Genomic DNA, 23,358 nt, shown 5'->3' on the forward strand with positions numbered 1-23,358 from the left:
TGGTAAGTTTAGGTTTACCTTTTGGAGGAACTGCCACATTGTTTTTCAAAGGGAAGGCACCATGTATGAGGTTTCCATTTCTCCAACAGTGTACGAGGGTTTCCATTTCTCCAGGCCCTCAGCACTGGTTACTGTCTGATTCTCAAATTCAAGTCACTCGAGTGTGAAGTGATCCCTCATGAAGGAAATGGTTTATATTTCCCTAATTAAGGATGTTGAGCATCTTTTCATGTGCTTAATGGCCATTTGTATATCTTCCCTGGAGAAATGTCTATTTAGATCTTTTGCCCATTTTTTATTTGTTTATTGTTTTTTTTAAAATCAACTTATAAGGATTTTTTATATATTTTGAATACAAGTCTCTTATAATAAGATATATGACTTCCAAATATTTTCTCCTATTCCATAGCTTGTCTTTTCACTTTCTTGATGGTGACCACCTTCTCCTAGATGACTTTTGCCTGGTCTATGATGCTTCCCCCCTTCCCCCAGACATCTTGCGTCTCTACTTGTATGAAGATGTGTGTGTATTTTAAAACTTTGGTTTTGTATGGTTGGGTATACACATACACGACTTTAAAAAACACAGACACAGCAATGTTCTCACTGTTCTACAACTTTCTTCAGAAGAACAATTAAAAAAACAAAACAAAACAAAAAACAAAACCCGGAACCACAGACTTTATTTGGATCTTCCCAGTTTTTCCACTGATGTCCTTTCCACTGATGTTCTATTCCAACATCTAATCCAGGATCCCACATTGTACTTAATCACCAAATCTCCTTATTCTCCTATGATTCATGATAGTTCCTCAGTAGTCTTTCATGACCTTGACATTTTGGAAGGGAACTGATCAGGTCAGTATTTTAGACAGTGTTCCCTTATTGGGATTTGTTTGATGTTTTCTCCAGTGAGACTGAAGTTATTAATTTTTGAGAAAGAATACCGCAGAGGTGACGTGCCCTTCTCAGTGCACTGTATCACGGGGTATAAAGTTGAGATGTCTTAGGACTGATGAGATTAACCTTGAGCAGCTAGTTAGGTGGTATCTAGTGGGTTTATCTGTTGTAAAACTACTATTTTTCCTTTTGTGATTAGTTAACCAGTTTGGGGGGCAATACTTGGTGACCATGCATATACCCTGTTTCTGCTTCAATTTTTACCCACTAATTTTAGGATTCACTAGTAGATCTTGCTTACAGCAATTACTACAGTGTTCTAATGATAATTTTTGATTTCCCTTATTCCTTATACATTTATTAACAAGAAATTTTCTGTAAGGAAGAGCAGTCCCTAGGGGTGCCTCGGTGGCTCAATTGGCTGTGCACCTGCCTTCAGCTTGGGTCATGATGGATCAAGCCCCATGTCAGGCTCCTGCTCAGCCAGAGCCTGCTTCTCTAAATCTCCCTACTTGTGTGCTCTCTCTCTCTCTGTCAAATAAATAAATAAAATCTTAAAAAAAAAAGGAAGTCCCTTCTCTGCCACTGATTTACTTAATTACACATTTATATTAGCATGAACTCATAGATATTTTACTCATTGGATTAGAATCCAATATTATCATCTCTTATTTCATTGCTTAAATTCCAGCTTTGACCATTAAGAACGCTTTCTGGTTGGTTCCTCCTCTTTCCACATGCCTCCATTTAAAAAAAGTTATTTACCAGGTACCTGGGTGGTTCAGTTGGTTGGGCGACCCCCTTTGGCTCAGGTCATGATCCCACATCTGGCTCCCTCTCTCTCTGCCTCTCCCCTTCCCGCCCCCACACACGCGCTCTTTCTGTCTGAAATAAATAAATAATATCTTAAAAAACTGTATTTACTTTTGAACATCTGCTTGCTTTCTGGCATCATAAGATGTTCCAGACTAATTTTATATTTTCCCTGCCATAATCACTTTTCCAAGGAGCTCCACCACAGCAATCCTCTTTCTAAAACTGTACCTCTGATTGTGTCACTACTGCCTCAAACCTTCCCATGACCTCTGATTGCTTTGGGGACAGAACAAAGTCCTCGACACAGCATGGAAGCGCAGCCCCGGCCCCAGAGCAATTCCCCTGCAAAGCTGTCCTGAATGGATTCGGTCCACACTGACTGCAGCTTCTTGAGGCGCCTTCCGCAGAAGCGGTGTCTCCAACCATCATGCGTCCTGTTCTCTAGTCCTCCCCCATGAGGAAGAGGGGACTTCCCATGCCATTAGAAGGGGAGTTCCCTGAGGAGGAGCCCTGCCTGCATTTCTGTGCTCCCCCACACTTTCTGCCAGCAAAGCCCCAACCCTGGTCACCTCCTTTTCTTCCAGACAGAGTAAGACCAGAAAGAAGGGACGATGGGCTCCTCAGCTTCTCTTAAAGACCCCCAACTGTCCCCGCCCAAATGGCTCTGAGGATCCAGAGGACAAACCACACGGAGAGGTGAGCAAGACACATTTTCAGCTTTGTCCCTAACGTTGATAAGACCTTATCCGAGACCTCAACCCACTCCCAGGCCTCAGCGACTCCCTCTGGCAAATGGGACTAATCTGTTCATTCTGCAGATACTTCCAAACAGATCATTCAGAAGGAGGCATGAGGCTGGGGACTTGGGGGTAATTCAGAGCTGGGTCAGCATTTCTGACTTCTTGGGGTGTTCAGTCTAGTAGGGGACATAATACATGTGGGTCATAGCTGTACAGCAGAGGACGTGGCCCGAGAGAAGTCATCTGGAGAACTTTAAAAATCAGGAGAGAAAACATTAAGCTGCAGCTACAACCATTTTTCAGAACGTAAGGCATCAAGTACATGGAGACTTTATAGACCCGTGGGGTTTAGGTACAAGGGAATGGCAAAGGGGGTCATTCTAGGCAAAAGGAAGGCAGAAACAGAAGGAGGCAGAAACCTCTGGGTCTGGACGGAAACGCAATGACTCAGTGCAGCTGGACTCAAGGGCATCTGAAGGTGAGTGTTTCCCGGTCGCCTGGCCCATGCCAGTTACTAACTCCTCTCCTATCTCCCGACCCAACAGCAGAGTCAGCATATTTTCAACACCCGGGGTGTAACCAGAGACACGTGCTGGATCCCATAGGAAGAGCTGAGGCAGAGAGGCTCCTGGAGGCAGTCATGGAGGCGACTGCTGAGTTGACTACTGGAACGTCAGCTCTCTGCTCTCAGATCCAAGAGGAAGAGGGCCTGGGAGGCCACATGGCCGGTGGGCTCTCCGGCTGCACCTGCTGGCTATGCCATCCCAAGCCTGGCCCCCTGTACTCACTCCCCCAGGTTCCTATCCTGGCCTCTTTCTTCAAAGAGAATAGGCTCTGGCCGGCCAAGTGCCTTCCACGTCCAGGCAGCTTTGGTGTTGACTCAGTGGGTGCCATGTGGCCAGAGCGTGGAGATGACCTCGGCTGCCAGCTCTGGCAGGAAGCAAGCAGCTTTCTCTGGGAACAGAGAGTAGCTCTGGCTCACCCACAAAGCCCTCACTGGACTCTGCTCTTACTTGTGCCCACAAGTGGGAGTGAGGCTTCCTGGATTCCGGTTCTGGCTTGGCCGCACTGAGTGACTAGTGACTAGAACTAGTGACTAGTGACTAGAACCCTTCTGGGACTCAGTTTTCCTATCTGTAAAGTGGGGTGAACTTGCTCTAACTTTTCTTGCAGGGCACAGAAGGATGAGATCATGTCTGGAAAGGGACTGTAGCTGGGAAGACAGATCCCCTCGTGTGGGGTAGGGGGTTGAAGATGAGGAGCTCAGCAGGGCTTTTAGGGAGAGGTCTTTGTTTTTGCTTGCTTTTAAGATTTTACTTATTTGAGAGAGAGACAGAACAAGCATGGGGAGGAGCCAAGGGACAAGCAGACTCCCTGCTGAGCAGAGAGCCTGATACTGGACTTGATCCCAGGACCCTGAGATCATGACCTGAGCTGAAGGCAGAGGCTTAAGCAACTTAGCCACCCAGGTGCCCCAAGAAGCCCTTGGTTTTGATTCTGTCTTCCTCCTATAGGACCCATGGGCTTCCCAGGAAAGCGGGGGTGGGGGTGGGGAATAGGCAGAGGAAGGGTCAGCAAAGTCATAAGCTTTTAGCCTTTTTCTGGGCCCAGGGACAGGAAGTGAGGTGCCGTCTAGAGAGGAAGTGAGAAGCAAACACCCCCCAACTTCCCTTCGGCCTACAGGGGAAAGGAAGGCTCTGGCTTTGGGAGCCTGCAGGCCCTGAGCTGGGGAGAGAAGGCAGTGGGGTGGGGGTGGGGAGGAGGCATCAGCAGCACCATCTGGCAGAGGAGGGGGTTTCTTGTCTTGGACATAATAAAACTCAAGGGGCCTAGGACATCCCACAGACTGGGAGAGGGGGGAGAAGAGAAACCACAGAAGTCAAGTTGAAAAACCCAGCTTTCCAGGTCACATGGCACTATATTTACAGGCCTGGCCACAGCCTTCTGCCCTCCCAGCCCCCTCCCCGGCTTCCTGCTGTGCCACGCCACATGCCTCCCCACAGTACCTGCACACTCCCGCACACCCCAAGGCGGCCCAGGACCTCGGATTACTTGCTCTTACGGCATATGCCCTTTCTTTGTAGGCTGCATCATAGCTGTGGCTCTGTAACTGCTGAAGTATTTGATTAAGGTAGTCTTTTGGGATCACCACTGTACCCCCAGAGTCTAGCACAACACCTTGTACACAGTGACTTCTGAGAATGCCTCAGAGACTGATTTTGGCCTAAACCTTGGCACGTGAATGAAGTTTAGAGTACGAAGGTGAACAAACCTTGCTCAAGGCCTGGGGTCACTGGGTGACCCTGGGCTGGGCAGTAAAAATCAGAAACCCGAGAACTGACAGGTGGCAGGAGAAATCCATGCCCACCCTAATACTGCCAACAGGTAAGAGAGGAAAGACAGTGTATGCTATCTGCTATCTTTTGGATAAGGGAGATGAATAAGAGTAGGCATTTACATTTGTTTTGTGTAAAGACATTCTTGAGGGATAGGTGAGAAACTGGTAAGTGACTATCTGAGGAGGGAAAAGGGGGTGGAAGTGGGAGCACAATTTCTCAACACAGACCCTTCTGTATCAGTTTGATCTTTGGACTATATTTCTTAAAAATTCTAGTGAAAAAATAAAATATAAAACTTTAAATATAAAACTTAAAAAAAAATATTAGCTGGGGTGATCTACTCTCCTCCCCTAGTAGGAAGTAGGGAACAGGCCCTTGGGACAAGGGGGAAGTGAGGAGGTCTGGCTAGATGAGCGTGGGGACTCTGGCCAGAGGACACCGGTCTTCACTCCCTCTCCCCCTGGGCTAGGAGAGAGGTCCTGCCACCCCCAGCCTGTGGTGAGGCAATGGAGCACCAAGACTGTTTGGAAGCTGGTCATGGCCCATTCCTCCTGGTAAGAGCTGAGTTCATTCTAGATCCTAAAGAGCAGGGGCAGAGGTGGGTGGTTCGGCAAGGGGAGACTTTGGGGCAGGTGGGAGGACGGTGGGGTAAAGGACACCAGGAGGTTGCCGCAGCTGCTGCGGGCAGGTTCTGGGGGTGTCTCAACAGATCCTCACACAAAAAGGACCAATTACAGCCCCCACATCAAGCCAGCCAGGGGTGAAATGAATCAGCCCATAGGACCAATGACTGCTGGGAACCCTAGGGCCACACCCCAGGAGTTCTGGGGCCCCTCACAGTCCCATCGAGGAAAAACCTCTTCATTCTTCTACCCAGAGGGTCAGTGGGGATTTCAGGCATTTCAAGCCCTGCATGAGAGTGAGAACCGCGGACCAGCACCCCGGCAGCAGCCACCACTGCTCCAGCCTTGCAGGCATCAGTGTGAGAAGCAGAATGGGGTCGTCTCTCCTTTTAAAATATCTCTCTAGATAGAGACAGAGATATTGTAAAAAGCCTAGTGAACACCGGAGATCTCCCAGAGCTGAAGGACCGCCATAAGGGTCCAGGGAGCTGTGCCTGCCTGGGCTCTCCTCAGTGGCTGCTCGACTTTTAGAAATCAGTAATAACAGCAGTGCTAATTCACCTTAATAACAGCCTGGCCTCCTCAGGCCTCTTTCGTCCCGTGTAGCTCCCAGAGCTGGGAAAACCGAGCAGGTGCCACACCCCAGTGATGAGGTGTCATTAATCCATCCGCACAGACTGGGAAACTGAGGTGCAGGGAAGACTTCCCCTCACACGCAACTAAGGCTATAGGAGCTAAGGGCCGCTGGGCAGTGAGGAACTGGAGGAGCTGGCTTCCTATTTGCTGCGTTTTGGGAAGATGTGGAAGACGGGGTGGGGGAGGCTCTCCCTCCAGAGTCAGCAGGGTCTGGGTTTAGGATGAAGGTGAGGAAGGTGAGGAAGACCCCCAGGTGTGTCCCAAGCCCCCTCCCTAGGCTGCAGCAGGGCTTAGGGTGGTGGCCTTGGCTTGGAAGTTGGGGCCTCTGATCTTGAGCCCACACCCTCACCCCTGCCAAAGTATGGCAAGGCAGGCCAACAGCTGCTTTGAGCATCTCCGCAGTCGCTGCAACACTTGCGGGCATCGTGGGGTTAAGTGAGGGCTCAGCCCTCCAAACGGGCCCATGCCGCAGGCACCGCGTCTGTGAAGCACGAACAGGGGGCATCTTGCAGCTGGCGGCAGGTGGGGGGTGTGTGGATCCGATCAAAGACATGTCAAGAAGTGGGGAGACTACTTCCTAGGGACCCGAGCCCATCTCTGCAGCCCCCTTCCAACTTTGACACCGATCTCAGAATAATAAGATCCTTCTTATAGCAAGAGCAGGGGAGGGGAGGCAAAAAGTCACAGGAGCCTAAGGATCTATTCCCACCCTGACCATGGAGGGAAGCAGCGGAGACTCACACGCAGATGGGAGGGGAAAGCGAGAGACGTGTGCCTGTGCAGAGCCATCCCAGCCTACTGTGTCCCTGGTACTGTGAAAGATGCTGGAACAGACCCAGTCTCAGCTCTCGGAAAACCACAAGGGCCAAGCCAGGCACCAACCAATGACCTTGTCCTCCCACCTTCCAGGGCAGGGCCTGGGGAAAAACAAGGGTGTTGTTCGAAGGGCTCTGCAGTTATTTTTCCTCAGCATGGCAGATCTGACCAAAGCCCCTGGGGAGGCCCTGAGATGACACCTGACCCTCCAAGGGTCCAGCTCTCCACAATCTCAGGTTCCAGAACTGCCCTTTCTGCTTTAATCCAGCCAGGCACTTCACGCCTGAGAAATTAAGGCTGAGTGGGATCATGCAACACACTAGCCCAGGGTCAGGAGCCCCGCCACTGACACTCATTGTATGAATCACTTCCCCCTCTGGACTCTAGTTTCCCCATTTTTAACACGAGGGCGTTGGACTTGATGTCTCTAGGATTCCTTCCAGCCTATGACTCCAATGTTGTTTTGATGTGGTGGCAGATCCCAGATTGATTTACATAAATTTGCATGTTCAATCAGAAATCCCTGCATGTTCAATCAGAAATCCCAAACTCCAAGTATAGAAAAATCCAATCAGTCCATTAGTGCAGCCAGACTGGGGCTGCAGGAGCCTGCCAGGTTCGGGTGAGGATTTTCAAAAGCAGGCTGTGGTGCTGGTGGTGAACCGGGGGGAGGAGCTGCGAGAAGCAGGCTGAGAAGTGGTGTTTGTTCTGAGAGATGCAGTTCTGGTGACCCAGAGCCGATGGGGCCAGGGTCCCCTCTTCAGCTACTGGGCAAGGGTCCTTTCTCCTCCTGCTTCTAACGGGGCCTCTGGCTGGCCAGCCTCGGAGCCACACCCCAAGAGGAAACAGCAGCCTCTGCCTAGCAACAGCCGCATCCTTCACTCTGACAGGGACTCCACCATTAACCACTTTCTGGGAAACTGACCTCCCTGGGAGCTTCCATTCTCCATTCCAGGGGCTCCTCGCAGTAAGGAAGGTTTCCTTGGGGTCTAACCTAAACACCTTCTGTGGCAGCTTCAGTCCATGGCCAGCAGGGCCCAGGGAAGAGGGGTCCCCAGGCCCGGGAGAGCTAGCAAAGCGAAAAGCAATGCAGACAATGTGTCCCACATCCAACTAATCCCACAGCCTCTCTAACCACCAGCTCCTGGAACATCCCTCCTGGCACCTGGGAGATCAAGGATGAAAACAAACAAGGAAAACGTGAAGGCCTTTGGCTCCTGGTCTAGAGAGCAAGTCCCAACCTGGAGAGCCTGACTCCTGAGAAACCATAGCCCCAGGAGGGAAGGAGGCTGGGAAAGGTGGGGCTGGGGCAGTCTCTCCCTGCTGTCAGGCTGCCGAGGAAAGGCCCCGAAGGCTGGCTGGGCTGGGTAAGGCCAGCAGGGAAAACTCCTTAAGCCCACTGCCTGGGCACTGGAGGGTGGGAGTGCACAGGTGAGGTGAGTAGGGCCAGGGAGGGAGATGGCCAACGACAATGGGGCTCTCATCCTCTTCTCATAAGAGGGTGGATGAGTGTACTGTGTTCCCTGGCTCAGATCCTAAAACAAGTCCCAACAGCTGAGATGCAAACTGTCTCCTGGGAATCTGCTTACCCGGCTGGCCCTTGGCTGCCTACCCTTCTCTCAACTCCTCCCCAAAGGCCCAACTCAAAGACTGGCCTGCCAGGGTATCTCAGCAGAGACCTTGATGGGTGGGCCAAACCCAGCCAGCAAGAGTTCATATCCCAAGCCACCAGGGGTGAGCAAGACAATGGCTATTCTTAGGCAGAATAAAGGAGTCTGCACCCCTCCACCCAAGGTTCTAGTGCTAAGTTACTGTGATTTCAAACTGCATCGGCCAACACCTACCTCCTCAAACTAAGTCACCCAGCCAGGGGATTTTTCTCCCTTTCAGATTCACGTATCAGTGGAACCACACAATGTCAAAAAGTGAAAGAGAATGTTAGAGCTTTCCAGCACAACAGCTGAATTTTACAGATGAGGGAAAAGAGCCCCAGAGAGGCAGACTGTCTGGGCCAAAGTCACACAGCAAGCTGGGAAGAGCAGGGACCAGGGCTTCTGACTCTCAGTCCACAGGGACAGCAGCCTTGTCCTCATACACATTGGTTTCTGTGTATTGTGGAACAACTTTCTTCCCTGCAACCCAGGCCATCTGCCTCTCCAGGTTCCCACTCTGTTCCAGAGACCAAAGCTGAAGAAAGATGCTGGAGGGCCTAAGCCACCTCATGCACAGATCACAGACTTTGAAAACAAAGTTGAACTATGTGCAACTATTTCCCCAGACAGGAATACGCATGTTTTTCTGAAGCAAGAAACCCACTAAACTAGGCTGTTCCTAGAAAGACAGGGAACCCATATGAGTGTCTCCCTTCCTGAAAGACAAGGGGTCTTGCAAGACAGGGTCTGCAACAAGGCAGCTGGGCTGGGTTCATTTTCCCCATTAAGTACAGACCATAGAATGGCTAGACATTGACTTCCTTTCTACTGTCTCCCAGTATCATCCCTGTCCCAGGCATCTGCCTCCAGCCACTACCTCTGGCAGACAATTGTGCTTAGGCAGGAGGACCCGAGGGGAGGGAGAGAGCGGTTGGGAGGAATAAGAGGGATCTGCCTTTAACAGCCAGGAACCCATCAGTCTAAGACCCCTGGTTCCTCAGAAAGAGGAGCATTTAAGTAGCAGCTGGGTGGATAGCGCTGGCAGGCTGGGTGGATAGCGCTGAGAATCTGGAAAACCAAGCCTCCGGGAGGTGAGGGACCTCTGTGCCCCTGGGGCAGTGCCAGGGCTGGAGACCTAGGATCTTGAGTACAGATTAAGGAAAAGGGAGCTGGGGTTCGGTGAGCCGCTTTTCTAGTCGGCCTAGGCCAGGGGAGTGTCGGGCACAGATAAATTCTCGGCATTCTTCTGGCACCGCAGCCAGGACCCAGAGAGGCTTTTTTGCAGGCGCTGCCCTGGCCCCACACCCTGCCCAACCCTTCTCCCTCCCTCAGCCTCTCTTCAGTGTTCAATCTGCCGGCCCCCCGCCTCCTTCCTTCTCACAGCCCCTCAAAGCCACCGAAGGATTGTTCCTAGAGACCCTGATCTCCCCGCCTCTCCCCATCTTCCCCACGCCCTACCGCCCCAGGCCACCGGGACTGCAAGGAGGGCGAAGAGGAGCCCAGGGCTCGTCTCCGCGCCTGCGCTTTGGGGAGAGCCTCCCTCCCCGCACCCCCCAAATCCCCCCCACCGCGCAGCAACCCGGCACCGCTAAGCGGCACCCGGACGGTGGGATGCGGGTGGGGTGGGGTGCGCAGCTGGGGCAAGGTCAGTGCTTTCAAAGAGGGAGGGAGACCGGCCCCCGGAACATCCCCCTGTCCCGAAAGTTTCCCTTCCGGGGCCATGGAGTGTGCGCGAGGAGGGCGCGGGGGGCGGGAGGGGGTGGGGTGGAGGTGGACAGAGTCGCAGCCGGACCCCCCCCCCCCACCCCCACCGGGGACAGTGCGGCGGGAGGGAAGGACAGACAGCGAGGTCCGGGCAGGAAGGCGCGCCGCCCCCTCCGATCCAAGCCTGCCACAGGAGCCTTCCCCTTCAAACCGCCCACCCCCAGCCCACAGCTTACAGACCCTCCACTCGCCGCCCTTTAAATCCCAAGTAGGCCTGGAACTCACCGAAATCAGGTGTTGAGCTGGGCCAGGGCAGGCCGGATCTGCCGGGTCCATGGCCGCGGCTCGGGGGCGGGGGGCAGAAGAAGGGGGGGTGCTGGGGCCGCCTCTTGATGTCAAGGCTTTAAAGGGGCCAGTGAGCCCCGCCCCTCGCCCGGACCCCGCCTCCCTCCTTCCGTGCAGCCAATCCACGTTCGTCTTGGATGCGCGCCCCTCCCAGCCCCCAGCCAGATGTTCCCAGGACGAGAGCTAAGTCCGCGGGTCGGGAGAGCGCCGCTTCCTCCCCAGTGGGAAGGACCTCCCCTCCCCCTATAGAGAAACTCTCTCCTCGGGCCCGGTCGGGTCCGGGTTGGTAAACCTCCCGGGTGCCACGGTTGGAGAAGCAGAGCTGGGCCGAGCGGGGGTGGAATGAGGGGCATCTATAGCAGAGAAAACTAAGTAGGTGCTCGCGGAGCCACGGGCATGCGCGTCTGCTTCTGTGGGGCTGGGCGTGCACGTGTATATGTGGTTGTGAGCGTTGGTGTTTGTAATTTGCCTTCCTGCTTAAGTGTTGGGTATAAATCTATGGGAAGACGCTTGAATGTCTCCTTGGCCTTAAATGCTCCCTCCTCACTTTTCCTCCTCCGGATCGGGATTAGGTCTTCCCAGTAATACGGGAAACTGAGCCCTGGGAACAGGCTCCGTTGCTTTCAGAGTAGGGCTGGTCGTTTCCTCACAGGAGGAGGTAAGGCTGAGCAGAAGAAAGATAAAGCCCTGTTCTCAGCGACTTGCTATCTTGGTGGGGACAAGTACCTGCCCTGTCGAACTAACCGCGTGCTTAAAAGAAAAAAGTAAACAGCCCACCTAGACCCCTGCAGGGCCTCAGAGCTCCGTTCAGTACTATTCTCATTGGTCCTTGATTAAATATCTGTTTGTCCTTGTCTCGATACCGTATGGTCTCTACGATTTGCATGGTGGTGACCAGCCCGTTAATGCAGGTTCTGATGGAGTTATTAGAGAAATACAAATGGATCCCTAGCCACAGTCTCTGCCCATTTTTATTAAAATAGCTTCTGTTGTGGTGTACACAGAATGTATTAACGCATCATATTAGTCCAATAAAGGAACATAAAAGCTGAGGGATCTTGGGTGCTCAAATTGGCTAGGATTAACCAAGAGTTCCTCTCTGAAGGAGGCTCCCTAATTTAGAATGGAATTTGAAGGGCAGAGAGAACTTGATTCGATTCAGGCACAGTAAGGACACAAGGTGACTCATGTAGGAAAGAGCAAATTAGCTGCCTGGGACAGTGAGGAGATCACCTTGGCTGGGTGGGAAGTGGAAGTTAGCGGAGGAGATTTTATATGGAGAAGATCAGAATGAGATCTGGATACCATACCCAGAATGAGGGTATGGATTTGACAGGATAAGTGATAAGTTATTTTGTGTTCTTGAGCAAAGAAGTGAGTGCCTGAGGTCAGTTATTACTGGAGCTTAAAAGAGGTCATGATCGTTATTCCCACCAGCTCTCTCACCTTTGGTTTAAAACAAATTTTATTGATTGATTTATCCTTAACATACAATAAAATGCACAGATCTCAGGTGTTTTAATTGGTGAATTTTTTAAAAAAAGATTTTATTTATTTTATTTGACAGACAGCGGTCACAACTAGGCAGAGGCAGGCAGAGAGAGGAAGGGAAGCAGGCTCTCCGCGGAGCAGAGAGCCCGAGGCGGGGCTTGATCCCAGCACCCCGGGATCACGACCTGAGCCGAAGGCAGAGGCTTTAACCCCCTGAGCCACCCAGGCGCCCCTAATTGGTGAATTTCAAAAATAATATACACCTATGTAACACTGAAAATAAGATAGTGAGTTGTTACTCGAGAAAATTCCCTCTGCTCCTTTATATGTATTGTTAACTACCCTGCACCTACCACCACCCACCCCCTGCAACGTCCTGAATTCTGTCACCATAGTTTTGTCTGTTCTTGGATTTCACATAAGTGTAATCAAATAGTATGCACTTTTTTGGTGTCTATATTCTTTAGCTTAGTAATGTTTTTCACTAATGTGAATCTATTCTATCACTGAGTAATATTTCATTGTATGAATATATCACAATTTGTTTATCCATTCTCCAGTTGATGTATATTTGGGTGTTTCCCAGTTTTGGGGTTATTAGAATAGAGCTGTTCTTGTGCAAATCTCTTCACGAGCATGTTTCATTTCTGAGAAAGTTCACCTTATCTTTTTTTTAAATTGAAGTATTATTACTGAAATATATTATCATATTAGTTTTAGGTATACAACATAGTGACTCATTTATATATACTGCAAAATGATCACCAGTCTAGTTATCATGTGTCACCAAAGTTCATACAATGTTGACCATAATCCTCATGTTATAAAATATATCCCCATTACTTATTTATTTTATAATTGGGAGTTTAAACCTCTTGATTCCCTTCATGCATGTTGCCCACCCTCTTACCCTCCTCTTTTCTGGCAACCACCAGTCTGTTCTCTGTATCTATATGTCCCATTTTGTTTGTTTTGCTTTTCAGATTCCATATGTAAGTTAAATCATAGGGTATTTGTCTTTTTTTGACTTATTGGACTTAGCATAATACCCTCAAGGTCCATCCTTATTGCTGCAAGCGGCAAGATTTCATTCTGTTTTATGGCTGAGTAATAGTCCATTGTATGTATATATGTATTATATATATGTATACACACACACACACCCTCCACATCTTATTTATCCATTCATTTATTGATGGATACTTAGGTTGTTCCATATCTTGGCTTGTAAATAATGCTACAGTGAACATGGGGGTGTTTGGTTTTCTTGGAATAAAAACCCAGAGTGGAATTGCTGGATTATAGGGTAGTTCTTTTAAACTTTTTAAGTAACTTCCATACCGTTCTCCATGGTGGCTGCGCCAATTTACATTCTCACCAACAGGGCACAAGTGATTGCTTTTCTCCACATCCTTGTCATCACTTGTTATTTGTTTTTTTTTTTTTTTTTAAGATTTTATTTATTTATCTGAGAGAGAAAAAGCACAATCAGGGGAAAGGGCAGAGGCAGAGGGACAAGCAGACTTCCCACTGAGCAGAGAGCCCTATGCGGGGCTGGATCGCAGGACCCTGAGATCATGACCTGAGCCAAAGTCAGATGCTTAACCCACTGAGCCACCCAGGTGCCCCAACACTTGTTATTTCTAGTTTTTTTTGAAACTAGCCATTCTGTGAAGTGATATCTTATTACGGCTTTGATGTGTATTTCTGTGATGGTTAGGTGATACTGAGCATCTTTCATGTGCTTCTTGGCCATTACTATGTCTTTGGAAAAACGTCCACTCAGACCATCTGCCCATTTTATTTTTTACTTTTTTTGCCCTGCCCCCCACCAATATTCAGATTTTTTTCCCTATTTTTTAAAAAATATTTTATTTGAGAGAGAGAGAGCACAAGTAGGGGGAGCAGCAAAGGGAGCTGCAGAAAGAGAGAGAGAAAGAAACAGATATCCCGCTGACCAGGGAGCCCCATGCGGGACTCAATCCCAGGACCCTGAGACCACAAGCTGAGTAGAAGGCAGATGCTCAACCAACCGAGCCACCCAGGTGCCCCTGCTATTCTTTATATATTTTAGAAATTAGCCCCTTATCACATATATGACTTGCAAATATTTTCTTCCATTCAATAAGTTGCGTTTTTGTTTTCTTGAGAACTTGCTCTGCTGTGCAAAAAGGTTTTTAGTTTGATATAGTCCCATTTGTTTATATTTTTGCTTTTGTTGCCCTTGCCTGCGGAGTCAGATCCCCCAAAATATTGGTAAGACTGATGTCAGGGAACGAATTGCTCATGTTTTCTTCGAGGACTTTTATGGCTTCAGGCCTTACATTCAAGTCTTTAATCCATTTTGAGTTGATTTTTTTGTACGATGTTAAGATAGGGGTTCAGTTTCATTCTTTTGCATATAATTGTACAATTTCCCAACACCGTTTATTGAAGAGATGATCTTTTCCCTATTGTATATTCTTGCCTCCTCTGTTGTAGTTTAATAATCATATTATGTGTGGATTGATTTCTCAGTTTTCAGTTCTGTTCCACTGGCCTTTGTATCTGTTTTGTGACAGTACCATTCAGCTTTGTAGTATAGTTTGAAATCAGGGAGCAGGGACTGTGATGTTTCCACCTTTGTTCTTTCTCAAGATTGCTTTGGCTATTTGGGGGTTTTTGTGGTTCCATACAAATTTTAGGATTATTTGTTCTATTTCTGTGAAAAATGTCATTGGATTGCATTGAATCTGTAGATTGCTTTGGCTAATATGAACATTTTAATAATATTAATTCTTCCAATTCATGAGCAGGGTGTATCCTTCCATTTATTTGTGTCTTCTTCAATTTCATAAATGTGTTATAGTTTTTGGAGTACAAGTCTTATTACTTCCTCAGTTAAATTTATTTCTAGGTATTTTATTCTTTTGATGTAATTGTGAATGGGGTTGTTTTCTTAATTTCTTTCTGATAGTTCGTTATTAGCGTTATAAAAACACAACAGCTTTCTGTATATTAAGTGTGTGTCCTGAAACTTCATGGAATTAGTCACTTATCTTTTTAAAATTTATTTATTTATTTATTTGACAGACAGAGATCACCACTAGGCAGAGAGGCAGGCGGGGGGGGGGGGGCGGGAGCAGGCTCCCCACTGAGCAGAGAGCCCGATGGGGGACTCGATCCCAGGACCCTGGGATGGTGACCTGAGCTAAAGGCAGAGGCTTTAACCCACTGTGCCACCCAGGCGCCCAGTCACTTATCTTTTTTTTTTTTTTTAAAGATTTTATTTATTTATTTGACAGAGAGAGATCACAAGTAGGCAGAGAGGCAGGCAGAGAGAGAGGAGGAAGCAGGCTCCCCACGGAGCAGAGAGCCCGATGTGGGGCTCGATCCCAGGACCATGAGATCATGACCTGAGCCGAAGGCAGCGGCTTAATTCACTGAGCCACCCAGGCGCCCCCAGTCACTTATCTTTTTAAAAAAGATTTTATTTATTTGAGAGAGAGACAGAGAGCATGAGTAGAGGAGGGGCAGAGACAGAAGGACAAACAGACTCCCCACTGGGTGCAGAGCGAGACACGGGGCTTGATCCCAAGACTCCGGCTCCACTACCAGAGCCAAAATCAGACGCTTAACTGACTGAGCCATCGAGGTGCCCCTAATTTATTTATTTATTCTAATAGTTTTTTGTTTGCTTGTTTTTGTTTAAAGATTTTATTTATTTGACAGAGAGAAAGCATAAGCAGGAAGAATGACAGGGAGAAGCAATCTCCCTGCTAAGCAAGGAGTCCAATGCAAGGGCTCCATCCCAGGAGCCTGGGATCATGACCTGAACTGAAGGCAGACGCATAATTGACTGAGCCATCATATTCTAATAGTGTTTTGGTGGAGCCTTTAGGGAGTTTGATGATAGTGGCATTTTTGGAAACTTGCAGCATTAATTAATTCTTATTCAATCATCCAATATTTATTGAATAGAGATCAGAGGGCTATTCCTGGGTTTACACCAAAATTTAGACATGAACTTTTCCTCACAGGGCTTAAAAAGCCTGTAAGACTCCATGTATCTACCGCATTCCAAAAGCACAGTGTAGAAAAACCTTAATAGTATGCCAAGCATTTCTAACTATTTTGGGATCTTTCCAAATAACTAAATTTTGGGAAATAAACAGACCATCTGGATTTTTTAACTTTTCATTTAGATGTTTACCCTTAAAAAAACAAAAAACCCACAGCCAGAACATCTGCACTTGTCAGAGCAAGTATCTGCCCTCCTTATTCCAAGGTTCTTGTACATTTTGGAAGTTTAGGCGTTCAGATTTTGGGAGATTCGCCATACTGTATAAACCTTCATTTTCACTGACAGGAGGTTAATGAGGTATAACTACTATTACCCCATGATCACTTTCTGTCTTTGATGGGGCTTAAGACACCTTAATTCCTCAGTGGTATTATTCAATTTAATTTTTAAAAATTATACAGAAGTCCCATGGTTGGTTTTCCAAAAAGATTTATTTATTTTAGAGAGGGAGAGAGAGCCGGGGGGGGGGGGGTGTGTGGGGGCAGAGGGAGGGGGAGGGACAGAATCTGAAGCAGACTACCTGCTGAACTCGGAATCCCATGTGGGGCTCGACTTCCTGACCCTGAGATCATGATCTGAGCTGAAACCAAGAGCTGGATGCTCAACTGACTGAGCCACCCAGGCACCCCATCACATATTGTTTTTTACTTGAGTTGTCTATTATAAAACAGGCTGGATCTCTTAGGCCTCTTGTTGCTAGAAGCTGCTAGTAGTAAAACAGTTTGGTAGCATAGCCTAATGGTGCATGTGGTGCTGATGAGTGACCAGTAGATCACTGCTCCCATCAGTCCTTTGAATGCTTTTAAGCTGGGGGTTGACAGAATCAGAATTGCATTTTAGAAAGATTACTGTGGTTGCAATGTGGAGAACGGTTTAGAGAGAAAGCAAGATTGAAGTTGGAGAACAGACAAAGTTTTTATAGTAATTGAGGGGGAAATGAGAAATGGTGTACTCTGGACTAGGAAAGTGATAGTGGTGATGGAGAGATCACCTCAAGAAATAAAGAGTAGCACAGTCTGCAGGTCTTGGGCTTGGAAGGGAAGGGAAGCAGAGAGCTAAGCCAAGACTTCTAGACTGGGTGACTTGCAGATGGGAGGGCCACTCACTAAAATGGGAAACACTGGAGGAAGAGCAGTTTTGGGAGATGATATGCTCACTTCCAAATATGTTAACACTGAAATGCCTGGGGGATGTCCCAGTGGAAATGTCTGTCCAAGAGGTAAGAGCTTCCCAACTGCTGTGCCTCAGGAAGAGGTTACAGATGTGCTACATGTTTTCTTAGCCCTCACGGCAGCACGAACTTCCTCGGAAAAGACAGCGGTCTTGGTAAAGTGTGTTGCCATGAAAATACTATCATTCTTTCTGTGTGCCACTATAGGGAAAAGGCTGGAAAGTATTAATGTATAAAGCTGTTGGATAAGACATTCTGAAGCTCAGGAGAGAGATCTGGACTAGAGATAAAAGATTTGTAAGGCATGAGAACATCAGAACATAGGTGGTAACTGGAGCCATGGAGTGGAGATCATGTGAGGAAAGAGAGACTGGAGCAGAACCCTAAGGAACAGCAACATTAGAGAGGGGCCTCTAGAGAACGAGGAAGACAACTGGCTGAGTGCTGTCACCAGAGCCCAAGGGGTTTCCAAAAAAAGAAAAAAAAAAAGTTCCCGATATTACTAAGGTCAGGTTGGATCAGGACTGAGACATACCTGCTGACTTTAACCACATCATTAGTGACTTTGGCAAAACCAAATTTTGAAGGGTTGAGAAAGATATACAAAGTAGGGAGTATTTAAAACTTTTTCAAGAATTTTGACTATGCTGTAAGGGACGAGTTAGGCAGGTGCGCGGGGCAACAGGGGATGAGAATTCTTTTAGAAAGCTACTTTTCAAGGATACTGCTTAATTTAAAAACATTTAAAATTCATTATTTTTAAAAAGCATCATGTGTATATGGTTAACAAATCAAATAACGCAAGAGCAATTATGTGCTGCATTTCCCACCTCCAGTAATGAGCCATTTTAATTTTCCAGTTGATTCTTCAATACGACTAAATATGCTCATAACTGCTATTCTTTGATCTTTCACTTTTAGATGTTTTATTACCTCCTATGTATATATTCTTTTTAAAAGGTACAAAAGTGGAATCTTACCATTCATACTGTTCTGCACCTTACATCTTGCACTTAAAATACCTTGGAGACCTTTCTGTTTTTAACATAGATCTATCTTGTTCTTTTTTTGTTTGTTTGTTTTAATATCTTGTTCTTTTTAACAACTGCATAGTAATCCATTTATGGCTGTACCGTATTATTTGTTTCCTACTGATGGGCATTTAGATTGTTGCCAGCTTCTCACTTTCATCAGACAACTGTAATGGATAACATTGTACATGCATCCATGCATGATTTCTGTGAGCATATCCACAGAATATCCTAGCAGTGGAATTCCTGGGTATGTGCAGTGTACGTTTTGATAAATATTGACAAGCTGCCTTCCACACGGTCATGCTAATTTACCGTTCCCACTAACAGGGTGTAAGAATACCCACCTCCCCACATTCTCACCATCACTGTTTAAAAAATTTGTGAATATTGTTGTAAGTGCTGAAATATTCTTGCATTGTTTTTATTTGCATATAATTGGTAACATTAAACAAGTTTTCAGGTGTTCATCTGCCATTATTGTTTTTTGTGAATGTCTTTTCTAACAGATGTGTAAGCGTTGTTTTAATGAAATTTACCCTTTGTCACATGTATCGCAAATGGTATTCCTACCTGGTATTGCGTCTTCTGACTCCATTGGATTTTTTTTTCCTTTGCCATATTTATTGGTCTTTTCCCTGATAGTTTTTATGTTCAGAAAGTACCTTTTTTAAAAAACTTTTTTTCTAGTATGTTTATGGGTTTTATTTTTGCTTTAAATATTTCATCCAAAATCGACTTAAATGGCGAAGACCACTGTCATTTCTCACTACTGTTCAGAATGACATCTCTATTATAGACCAGCTGGTCCTATCTGTTCTCAACATACACAGTACCCATTCCTTTGTACCTTTGCTGAAAGGTTCCTTTCTCCAGGCTTACAGGGCATGCACCTTTCCCTCTTGTCCATCACTGCAAAAGCTATATTCCTTTCAGGAACAGCTCAAATCCTTTATCATCTAGAAAGACTTCCATGCCCACTGTAGCCCACAAAGATTTTTCCTTTGCTGAAGCTCACACGATCATGTGCTGCCTTGTTTGAGACTCTTCTTTTCTCAACTTTAACATATTTGCTGAATGAATCAAATCTAACCTTTGGAAGTCCAGGGTTCTTTCATCTACTTTTTCCTACCCCCCAAACAGCTAAAAGCACACTGGGTAAATGGAAGGAATTCAATAAAGTACTTCTTGATTTGCCACAAAACTGTATGCATTGGCTGCATATAGGATGGAATAAAAAAATAATGTAACATATCTCATTAATAATTTGTATACTGACTGCATGTTGGAATGATCATTTTTAGAAATACTGGATATATATATATACGTTAGAGATGTGTGTGTATACACACACACATATATATGTATACATACATAAATATATGTATTTTCTTAAGTTAAAGAATATCCAGGACCATTGTTGATACTTATCCCTCAAGAAGGCTCATCATGCTTAGTGTTGGCTTCTAAATTATGCTGGTTTGAGCATAAATAAGATGATCTCTTGGAGCCAAAGACAGTCTCGCTGTCTCCAAAGGCTCTCATGGGCCAGTCTACAATCTGTACCTTCATGGACTATGAACACTATACATTTTTTAAAGTAACCGCTAGAGACTTGAAATACAATGGTTCCTTTCAATACGTCAGGTAACTGCTCAGCCAATAAAAGAGGTCAGGTTCAGAAGCTGAAGCATCTCCCAAAGGGTTTAGTGATTGAGGAGTTCTCAGTTAACCATGTGGATGGAGCCCCGGCCTATTGATTTGGTCACTGGGGCCATTTTCTGCCATTAAGAAGTTATTCGGGACAGGTGCCACTTGGCTTGTAGTCTAGTCTCACTATCGTCAGAGCCCCTGTATTAGTTTCCTGTTTCTGTTGTTAATAAATCATTACAAACTTACTGGTTTAAAACAACACAAATTTATTTTCTTACAGTACTGGAGGTCAAAAGTCTAAAATTAAGGTGTTGGCAGGACTGCATTCCTTACCAAGGAAATGGAGAATCCATTTTCTTGCCTTTTCTACCTGCATTTCTTGGCCCACAACCCTTCCTCATATCACTCCAACCTCCTGCTTCTATCATTCTCTTTCCTGCTGTGGTCAAATCTCCCTTTGCCTCCCTCTTATAAGGACACATGTGATTACATTTAGGACCCATCCGGATAATCCAGATTAATCTTTCAATTGGAAAATCTGTAATCCTTAATCTACATATCAACACATCTGTACACATCTACACAGTCCCTTTTGCTATCTAAGGTAGCATTCACAAGTTCCAGGGATTGGGATGTGACCATCTTAGTGGGCCATTATTCAACCTGCCATGGCCTTATATACATTTCTTGAACTGCCCTGGTGAAGGGAGAGAGCACTAGCTGCAGAGTCACAAGGTTTCCAAAGTATCCTTAAAATTTACAGAGAAGTAGGTAAATTCACATCTGTAACCACTGTGATCACTCCGAGACCATCATAAATTGGCCTCATTTCCATCAGCAACGATCATTCCCTCCCAGCATTGCTTCCTTTAGAATACTCTGTAGTGCTAAAGCTGAACTCATTACTTCCTTGTCCTAAAAAACAAATTATTAGAGACAGTAAGATGCATTCTACAGAGATGAGATATTTTTCTCATAAGCTTTTAGTCCAACAAACATAGTCGTAGTCTGTGGCATGCTTATAAAGTGTCACAGCACCTTGTTTCGGTTTAACACTTTATATTCTGCAAAATACCTGTATACACAGTTCATTTGGGCCCAGGAAAAGGAAGGTCTTGTGATTTTGGTTGTACCAATGAGTAAACTGAGGTTCTGAGAGGTTAAGTGATTTGAACAGGGTGGTTATGGAATGAGTTACAGACAGATCTTGATTCCAAACCAGATTTTTCTTTCCACTGCACTGTTCCTGGGTCAAACTTGATCTCGTGGGGCTGAGAAGGATCTGACTGATATATCCTGAAGTTGGCGTTGGAATCCTCACCTCCTAAGCATGAGACAGACTGAACCCCACTTTTTTTTTTTAAGATTTTATTTTATTTATTTGACAGAGAGAGATCACAAGTAGGCAGAGAGGCAAGCAGAGAGAGAGAAAGGAGGAAAGAGGCTCCCTGCCGAGCAGAGAGCCCGGCGTGGGACTGGATCCCAGGACCCTGAGATCACGACCTGAGCTGAAGGCAGAGGCTTAACCCACTGAGCCACCAAGGCGTCCCTGAAACCCACTTTTTGGAGGTCCCACTCAGGGATCAAAGTTAGGGGCCGACTGGGAATTTCAGTAATTCGGGGGAAGATCAGGGTAGCTGGCGAGTCAAAGGTACAGTGAGAATGTAATTAGAACTAATCAGAACAGTGTCTGTGTGTGCTCTGTGTAGCCGCTGACTGCTTTTCCGAAACGCTCAGGCGGGCCAAGTCTGTTAAAAAGGTAGGCAGCAGCAGGGGTGCTACTCAGGTACTGAACCTAGAGTACTGCTCAACCTAGAATTAGCCCTGACTTCTCTGAAGGCATTTCAAAGACTACCTGGAATAGCTGAGAGCTGCCTGGCTGGGTCTCCTATTCTTACTTAACTTGAGGAAGCACAGTAACTCCAAAGCTCATGCTCTTTTACACCGGCTTTCTGGAGTCTCGTCCCAGTCTTGGATTTCTGTGACATCTCGAGGCATGGTAGCCAAGGCCCAGACTCTGCCACTGCACTGCCTAGGTTCAAAGCCCAGCTCTGCTTTGGCTTTGTGATGCTGTCTGGCACATGGTGATATATTATTATCTCTTTTTTTCTTTTCTCCTGTTTCTAACCAGACTTCTTTTGGTTCTTCCTTCCCTCCCCGCCACCCCCAAACTCAGTAACTATTGGCAGCCCTCAGACCTAAGATCTGGTCCTCTCATCATATCCATGTATTTTTGGAATTTACTACTCTTTAAACCTCAATCACTGTATATGACTGACTTCCAAATTTTTCTATCTAGTCTTACTGTCTAGATGCCCAAACCAGGCCTTGGAATGGACATTTATTTATTTTTATTTTTTAAAGATTTAGGTGAGAGACAACATGCGCGGGAGCTGGGGGAGGGCAGAGAGAGAGGGAGAAGCCAACTCCCCACTGCACAGAGAGCCCAACATGGGGGCTCAATCCCAGGACCCTGGGATCATGACCTGAGCCAGTCAGATGATTAACCGACTGAGCCACCAGGGACCCCAAAATGGACATTTTATTGCAAAAATATGTTTGAGAAAACATACCTCAAACTTCCATGCCAAAGGCTAAGCTTATCTCTTTCTCTCCCAATTTTCTAATTTCTCCCCATTTCAGTTTCCTGGGCAGTTTTCTGCCAAATCACAGATCTCCCTTTTCTTCTCAGTACTAGAATTCAGATCCATTTCTCTTTTGTTCATTCATATATTAATTCAACAAGTACTTCTCAGCTACCTGCCATGTGTCAGCCAATGTGTTACACCTCAACATATAAAGATAAGTCAGGCTTGAGGAGATCAGTCTTATGTTGGGGGGCGGGCAGCGCCATATCAATGATTATAATATAATGAGATAAATACTATAATAGAGGCTTCCACACAAAGTCCGCACTAGAATGTAGTAACAAATGCAAAGTATACAGGAGTTGGGGGGAAGATTTCCGACAAAATCTAACATCTGAGCCATCTTTTAGTACAAACAGTTCAACCAGGTTGCAAGGTGGCAGAGCTGGGGGAGAAAGAAGGGAAACAGAGGGAGTTTATGCTACGTCTCATAGGTATGAAAGGGCATGGCAAGTCTGACAGGGTGGTAGGAGAGTTCAGTGTGACTGGTGTGAGGAGGAAAATCATTAAGACCAGTGCTGCTCAATATACCTTTCTGCAGTGATGGAAATGGTCTAAATCTGTACTAACAAGGTAGCCACTAGTCACATCACCTATTGAACGCCTGCAATGTGGCTAGTATGACTGAAGAGCTAAACTTTAAATTTTATTTCATTTTACTTCATTTAAATTTTTTTTTTTTTTTTTTTTGAAGATTTTGTTTATTTATTTGACAGAGAGAGAGATCACA

General features: G+C 46.4%; 1 protein-coding gene across 13 annotated transcripts in view; it reads right to left on the minus strand.

The window, feature by feature from the left end:
• The window catches only part of NCKAP5L (NCK associated protein 5 like), a 29,743-nt gene extending 19,138 nt beyond the window's left edge, over positions 1 to 10,605 (minus strand). For 11 of the 13 annotated variants that reach the window (XM_046011664.1, XM_046011658.1, XM_046011661.1 and 8 more), the window contains exon 1: positions 10,512 to 10,588. The gene's annotated coding sequence lies outside the window, so the exon portion shown is untranslated. Of the gene's footprint in view, positions 1 to 10,507 lie in introns of all 13 variants that reach the window. The other 2 variants (XM_046011668.1, XM_046011670.1) reach the window with 2 other exon arrangements.
• Between the last annotated feature and the right edge of the window lie 12,753 nt (positions 10,606 to 23,358).

This window comes from Meles meles, chromosome 7, assembly GCF_922984935.1.
Source record: "Meles meles chromosome 7, mMelMel3.1 paternal haplotype, whole genome shotgun sequence".
NCBI lineage: Eukaryota > Metazoa > Chordata > Mammalia > Carnivora > Mustelidae > Meles > Meles meles.